The following is an 8,431-nucleotide window of genomic DNA, read 5'->3' as shown; positions in this document are numbered from 1 at the left end:
TTATCCAGAAAGACTCACAGCTGTAATCACTGCCAAATGTGATTCTAAGATTTATTGTGAATACTTATCTAAATGAGATATTTCTGTATTTCATTTTCAATAAATTAGCAAAAATACCTAAAAACACGTTTTCACTTTGTCATTATGGGATATTGTGTGTAGAACCAGTCACTAATATTTTTTTTCATTTTTAAATTCAGGATGTAGCTTAGAAGATCCAGGATATGTTACTGCTGTTCACTCTACCGGGAGTGCTGTTATCAAGCTCACTCAATGAAGCTAACTCTCAAGACGGTATGTCTCGTGTCTGTGTGTGTATGTTCATATGTGTACTACTATTACTGCTCAGTGTAATCTGATGTAATTTGCACTGCATGCACTGCATCTGTACTATGGTCAAGTTCACATTGTTACACAATAAAAACACTGAATGAAACATTATTATGTAACATATATGATGTAATTGAAACACTCTTAAAAATGTAAGATCAATAAAAAAACGACTAAACATGTGTAATGCTTGATAGTTTATTGGAGGATCACAGTGTGACACGTCAACCATACAACATTGCACAAAGAAATTCTGATCATTAATATAAATCCGCTGTCTTGACGAAAAAACGACCATGTGTCAGGACATAAAGTACGTTTATGGATAAAACATATATTCTTCATTATGTTGATGAGTTCTTCTCAGTACCAAAGTACCAAAGAACTGTATTACTGTTTTGTTTTTTGTTAGTCAGTGATTGATGGATGGATGTTGGAATGATTCATTGAGGTGTTGTTAGTGATGTCTTCAGAGGTGATAGTTGATTCCATATGGAGACTGAAAAGGATCCTCGGCATCCCAATTCTGGTCTCTTCTCACCCCACAATTTCCTTGGCTTTGTTCCAAAGCTCGCTCCAAACTGGAATACAGTTTTAAATATGCTTTATAGAAAATACATTTTTAAAAAGGTAAAAATGTAAAAATGACTACGACATGTTGAATAAATATCCCATTTACCATTGACTACCTTTTAAACCTATTGTTTTTAGGCCAGTATTTGACTACCATTTTAAAAAGAATTTGCCTCTATGAAACATGATGCTAATAAACAGTAGAGATGGAGTTAGCCATGTTGCTCCCTCCTCTTTCCCTACCACCCTCTGCTAACCTCCCGTTGTGACTTTACTGTTGCTCAGAAAGACAGACAGACCGATAGATAGATAGATGATAGACAGACAGACAGACAGACAGACAGACAGACAGACAGACAGACAGACAGAAGACAGACGAAGAAGACAGAGAGAAGACAGACAGACAAAAAGACAGAAAACACAAAGACAGACAGACAGACAGACAGATAGATAGATAGATAGATAGATAGATAGATAGATAGATAGATAGATAGATAGATAGATAGATAGATAGATAGATAGATAGATAGATAGATAGATAGATAGATAGATAGATAGATAGATAGATAGATAGATAGATAGATAGATAGCTCACATGGTGCTTCATCTTCAGAGGCGCTGGTCTTCAGAGCAGCCAACTTTGCCAAAAATGCAGCATTTCCACCTTTTAGATCATCCTCCTGCAGGAGAGCTGAGGAAGAAAGATTTTTCATTTAACAAAATTATATCAGATTAAACCCGGGCAGTAAAGTAGTACACATTCACAAACAAGACATACCTTCCTCAGAGTTATCTTCATTGAGGGAGCTTGCTAACAGGACACCCACTATAGCGAACAGCAGTAACATACTCTGGATCTTCATCCTTTACTAAAGCACATAGAGCACAATATGTTAACACACACAAGACACACAGTGGGTCCTTTTACACTACCAAATGAAAGATCAGCAAGTTAGTATGGATCCCAGGTCGACCGTGTTACATTATACACATGTCCACCTACATCTCTCCATCCATTCCTACCTGTCCACTTGTATACACCTGCCCACTCTTATACACCTTTGCAAAGAAGATTCTCAGTGAAAACAAACATATCTCTTACAGTTGGACGATGCTGTCTGATTGATGGCTGTTTATCTGGATGATGTCTTCTGGTCTTCAGTAGTAGTGTGGTGTCTCTCTGCCCTCTGCAGCCCTGTTTTATACTCTTTCTGCAGCTACTGTACCTGCCCCATCCATCCACACCTCTCACAGCCGAATAACAAACAAGATGACATTACAGATAAGGCGATAACGGCAGTCATGCACAGCCTGAAGTGTATGACATCCCTCCAGGCAAATTTCTGGTCAATATTATGGTTTCCTAGTAATTTCAACTGCATTTGTGACTTGGAGCTTGGATAGCAAGTTGAGAGTGGAGTATATATACTTGTGATGGTGAGAACATGTTTTTGTCTGAATTACAGCTGTAACGACCCTTTGAGAAGAATTAAACTTGGTTAATCCTCTCTAGTGTTCGTGAGTTATTTGCTCTGAAAAATTTGAACCTAACGCTCTGTAGTAACTTGTGGTCGGAGGCCGAGCAGTTGCCATACCAGGAGGTGATGCAACCAGTCAGGGTGCTCTTGCTGGTGCAGCTGTAGACCTTTTTGAGGATCTGAGGACCCATGCCAAATCTTTTCAGTCTCCTGAGGGGGAAATAGGTGTTGTAGGGCCATCTTCACAACTGTCTTGGTGTGTTTGGACCATGATAGTTTGTTGGTGATGTGGACACCAAGGATCTTGAAGCTCTCAACCTGCTCCGCTACTGCCCCGTCGATGAGAGTTGGGGCGTGCTCAGTCCTCCTTTTCCTCTAGTAAACAATCATCACCTTCGTCTTGATCATGTTGAGGGAGAGGTTGTTATCCTGGCACCACACCACCAGGTCTCTGACCTCCTCCCTATAGTCTGTTGTCAGTGATCAGGCCCCTGAGTCTTCTTTTGTTATACCCAGTTTGGGTAAAAAAAACTATTTTTAGTACACAAAATGTTTTCTTGCTTCACAAGAGCATCTCTCCCCCTCTTTTCTCATTCTCTCCTCAGCAACAATGGAAAAAACCATTTGAGGCCCTTTGCACACCACCCATAGTCCATCTTGATTTGTCCAAACCGAGCACGCACCCTGCACGTGAACAGAAACTGTCCCAACATATTTTATATAACAGTATATAATAAGTTAACCAACATAGGCCCAACAGCTGTAGTAAAACCTAGAGCTTATGAAAATAAACAAATCTGATTAAATGTATACAACGTATACAAAATATATATCCACATATTATTATTGTTTAAACCATAGTTCTAAATACATGTTTTAACAGGGTAATACACTAGCATATAATGGGCCTTTGAAGACCACAGCACTCTGCGGCCAGAGCCTTAATTAATTACATTAAAGACCACAAAACTATAAGGTCTTTCACATAAGACTGTTATGATCGAGATGGATTCTTTCCACATCGATATGCAAAACGACATTTCAAAATATCATGCTTCAGGCTAGGCGTAATTGTCCAAAGCTCAGTTGTCCTGAGTCTGCACAACACTGCCAGGACCTAGGATCAAGGGAGACACTCAAGTTTTTTAATCGTATATATCTCTTGACATATTCATGAAAATAGTAATGGCCTCTAAACCTTCAACCTGCATACTGGACCCTATTCCAACTAAATCGAGTCTCCCATTAGTGCATTCACATAGGTGTACTTTTTGTCCAGGTAGGGAAATGGGAGTGAGGAGTGCAATAGAGATTGCATCATGTGTGGATCTATATCGAATCTCCCATTCCTCTCAGAAATATTAGAAAATGCTGTTGCGCAGCAACTCACTGCCTTCCTGAAGACAAACAATGTATATGAAACGCTTCAGTCTGGTATTAGACTTAGTGCTGCTTTTGCCATTATCGATCACCACATTCTTTTGGAGAGATTGGAAACCCAAATTGGTCTACAAGGACAAGTTCTGGCCTAGTTTAGATATTTTCCTGTCGGAAAGATAACAGTTTGTCTCTGTGGATGGTTTTTCCTCTGACAAATCAACTGCAAGCTTCGGTGTTCCTCAAGGTTCCGTTATAGGACCACTAGTGTTTCACTACATATTTTACCTCTTGGTGATGTCATTCGGAAACATACTGAAATGTATTTAGTGCTTTGTCCAGGTAGCCGGAAAGTAGAGCTTTGCAGTAGTCTAATCTATAAGTGACAAAAGCATGAATTAATTTATCTGCATCATTTTGGACAGAAAGTTTCTGATTTGTGCAATGTTACGAAGATAGAAAAAAGCTATCCTTGAAATATTCTTGATATGTTCATCAAAAGAGAGATCAGGGTCCAGAGTAACGCCCAGGTCCTTCACAGTTTGACACTTTCTAAGGCTTCCATTGGCTCTCTAAAGCCGCCAGAAAGTGGAATGGGGTGTCTGCTGTCTCTGGGCAAAGTACAGCAGCAGAGTTTGTAAGTGGTCAGCCTGGGGACAGTGAGACTGAGATGCGCATTCACGAGACTTCTCCATTTTTTTTTCTTTCAGCCTTTGAATGAATGCAACGTTTCCCGGTTGGAATATTATCACTATTTTACTAGAAAAATAGCATAAAAAAAGATTTTAAACAGCGTTTGACATGCTTCTAAGTACGGCAATGGAATATTTCAAGTTTTTTTGTCACGAAATGCGCTCGCGCGTTACCCTTCGGATAGTGACCTTGGATATAACTATGGATTATTTGGAACCAAAACAACATTTGTTGTTGAAGTAGAAGTCCTGGGAGTGCATTCTGACGAAGAACAGCAAAGGTAATCCAATTTTTCTAATAGTAATTCTGAGTTTAGTGAGCCCCAAACTTGGTGGGTGTCAAATTATCTAGCCTGTGATGGCCGAGCTATGTACTCAGAATATTGCAAAATGTGCTTTCGCCGAAAAGCTATTTTAAAATCTGACATGGCGTTTGCATAAAGGAGTTCAGTATCTATAATTCTTAAAATAACTGCTATGTATTTGGTCAATGTTTATCATGAGTAATTTAGTAAATTCACCGGAAGTTTTCGGTGGGTATGCTAGTTCTGAACATCACATGCTAATGTAAAAAAGCTGGTTTTTGATATAAATATGAACTTGATTGAACAAAACATGCATGTATTGTATAACATAATGTCCTAGGAATGTCATCTGATGAAGATCATGAAAGGTTTGTGCTGCATTTAGCTGTGGTTTTGGTTTTTGTGACATATATGCTTGCTTTGAAAATGTCTGTGTGATTATTTTTGGCAGGGTACTCTCCTGACATAATCTAATGTTTTGCTTTCGCTGTAAAGCCTTTTTGAAATCGGACAGTGTGGTTAGATTAACGAGAGTCTTGTCTTTAAAATGGTGTAAAATAGTCATGTTTGAGAAATTGAAGTTATAGCATTTTTGAGGTATTGTATTTTGCGCCATGCGATTCCACTGGCTGTTGAATAGAGTGGGACGGTCACGTCCCACCTAGCCCATAGAGGTTAACCTCTTACATCTAGACGTTCCGCTAGCGGAACACCTGCTCCAATATCCAATGATGGGCGTTGCGCGAAATACAACCTCCTCTAAAATACAAAAACTTCAATTTTTCAAACATATGACTATTTCACAGCATTTTAAATATAAGACTCTCCTTTTTCTAACCACACTGTCCGATTTCAAAAAGGCTTTACAACGAAAGCAAAACATTAGATTATGTCAGCAGAGTACCAAGCCAGAAATAATCAGACACCCATTTTTCAAGCTAGCATATAATGTCACAAAAACCCAGAAGACAGCTAAATGCAGCACTAACCTTTTATGATCTTCATCAGATGACAACCCTAGGACATTATGTTATACAATACATGCATGTTTTGTTCAATCAAGTTCATATTTATATCAAAAACCAGCTTTTTACATTAGCATGTGACGTTCAGAACTAGCATACCCCCCGCAAACTTCCGGGGAATTCGCTAACATTTTACTAAATTACTCACGATAAACGTTCACAAAAAGCATAAGAATTATTTTAAGAATTATAGATACAGACCTCCCCTATGCACTCGATATGTCCGATTTTAAAATAGCTTTTTGGTGAAAGCACATTTTGCAATATTCTAAGTACATAGCCCAGGCATCACGGGCTAGCTATTTAGACACCCGGCAAGTTTAGCACTCACCAATATCAGCTTTACTATTATAAAAGTTTCATTACCTTTTGTTGTCTTCGTCAGAATGCACTCCCAGGACTGCTACTTCAATAACAAATGTTGGTTTGGTCCAAAATAATCCATTGTTATATCCGAATAGCGGCGTTTTGTTCGTGCGTTCCAGACACTATCCGAAATGGTAAAGAAGGGTCGCGCGCATGGCGCAATTCGTGACAAAAAAATTCTAAATATTCCATTACCGTACTTCGAAGGATGTCAACCGCTGTTTAAAATCAATTTTTACGCCATATTTCTCGTAGAAAAGCGATAAAATTCCAACAGGGAATCTCCTTTTCGGCAAACAGAGGAAAAAATCACAAAGGCGGGGGCGGTCGGGTCATGCGCCTAAGCCCAGAGTCCCTTGATCGGCCACTTGAGAAAGGCGATAATGTGTTTCAGCCTGGGGCTGGGATGACGACATTCTGTTTTTTCCCGGGCTCTGAGCGCCTATGGACGACGTAGGAAGTGTCACGTTAGAGCAGAGATCCTTAGTAAAAGATAGAGATGGAAAAGAAGTTCAAGAAATGGTCAGACAGGCCACTTCCTGTAAAGGAATCTCTCAGGTTTTGACCTGCCATTTGAGTTCTGTTATACTCACAGACACCATTCAAACAGTTTTAGAAACTTTAGGGTGTTTTCTATCCATATGTAATAAGTATATGCATATTCTAGTTACTGGGTAGGAGTGGTAACCAGATTAAATCGGGTATGTTTTTTATCCAGCCGTGAAAATACTGCCCCCTAGCCATAACAGGTTAACTTCTTTGGGGTAGGGGGCAGTATTTTCACGTCGTGATGAAAAGCGTTCCCAGAGTAAACTGCCTGCTACTCAGGCCCAGAAGATAGGATATGCATATTATTAGTAGATTTGGATTGAAAACACTCTGAAGTTTCTAAAACGGATTGAATGATGTCTGTGAGTATAACAGATCTCATATGGCAAGCGAAAACCTGAGAAAAATCCAATAAGGAAGTGTGAAATCTGAGGTTTGTCGTTTTTCAAGTGATTGCCTATCCAATATACAGTGTCTGTGGGGTCATATTGCACTTCCTACGGCTTCCACTAGATGTCAACAGTCTTTAGAATGTTGTTTCAGGCTTCTACTGTGAATGGGGAGAGAATAAGAGCTATTGGAATCAGGTGTCTGGAAAAATGTCATGAGCTCAGTCATGCGTGCGGCCGTGTGAGCAAGCTGAGTTCCTTTTCATTCCTGAAGACAAAGGAATTGTCCGGTTGGAATTTTATTGAAGATTTATGATAAAACATCCTAAAGATTGATTCTATACATCGTTTGACATGTTTCTACAAACTGTAATGGATTTTTTTTAAACTTTTCGTCCGGACTTAGTGCATGCGCCTTCTGCATTTGGAATAGTGAACTGAACGTGCGAACAAAAAGGAGGTATTTTGACATAAATATGGAGTTTATCGAAACACAACGAACATTTATTGTGGAACTGGGATTCCTGGGAGTGCATTCCGATGAAGATCATCAAATGTAAGTGAATATTTATAATGCTATTTCTGACTTTTGTTGACTCCACAACATGGCGGGTATCTGTATGGCTTGTTTTGGTGACTGAGCACTGTACTCAGATTATTGCAAAGTGTGCTTTCGCCGTAAAGCTTTTTTGAAATCTGGCACAGCGGTTGCATTAAGGAAAAGTTTTTCTTTAATTCTATGCGTAACAGTTGTATATTTAATCAACGTTTATGATGAGTATTTCTGTAAATTGATGTGTTCATTCGCCGGATGTTTTGGAGGCAAAACATTTCTGAACATTACACGCCAATGTAAAATGGGGTTTTTGGATATGAATATGAACTTTATCGAGCAAAACATACATGCATTGTGTAACATGAAGTCCTATGAGTGCCATCTGATGAAGATCATCAAAGGTTAGTGATTAATTTTAGCTGTATTTCTGGTTTATGTGACGCCTCTCCTTGCTTGGAAAATGGCTGTGGTTTTTCTTGTCTAGGTGCTGTCCTAACATAATCTAATGGTATGCTTTCGCCGTAAAGCCTTTTTGAAATCGGACACTGTGGTTGGATTAACGAGAAGTTTATCTTTAAAATGGTGTATAATACTTGTATATGTGAGAAATTGGAATTATGAGATTTTTGTTGTTTTGAATTTGGCGCTCTGCTATTTCACTGGCTACCGTCCCACATACCCCAGAGAGGTTAACCCCTGTGCGGCGAATCCAGCGAAAAATCATATCGCCATTAGCATAACAAAATTAAATAAAAATAAAAAAAATCTTTTTTTTTTTCAAATTATATCGT

At 38.9% G+C, this 8,431-nt stretch overlaps 1 long non-coding RNA gene across 1 annotated transcript; it reads right to left on the bottom strand.

Annotated features, from left to right (window-relative positions):
• Positions 1 to 514: 514 nt before the first annotated feature.
• Positions 515 to 2,149, bottom strand: LOC106599968 (uncharacterized). Its single transcript, XR_006758165.1, has 4 exons — positions 2,006 to 2,149; positions 1,682 to 1,772; positions 1,499 to 1,594; positions 515 to 911 (listed from the first exon to the last, which is right to left on the bottom strand). It is a non-coding gene; the product is annotated as an uncharacterized lncRNA (long non-coding RNA).
• Between the last annotated feature and the right edge of the window lie 6,282 nt (positions 2,150 to 8,431).

Source organism: Salmo salar, chromosome ssa12, assembly GCF_905237065.1.
Source record: "Salmo salar chromosome ssa12, Ssal_v3.1, whole genome shotgun sequence".
Taxonomy (NCBI): Eukaryota; Metazoa; Chordata; class Actinopteri; order Salmoniformes; family Salmonidae; genus Salmo; species Salmo salar.
This window is presented reverse-complemented; position numbering and strand designations above follow the sequence as displayed.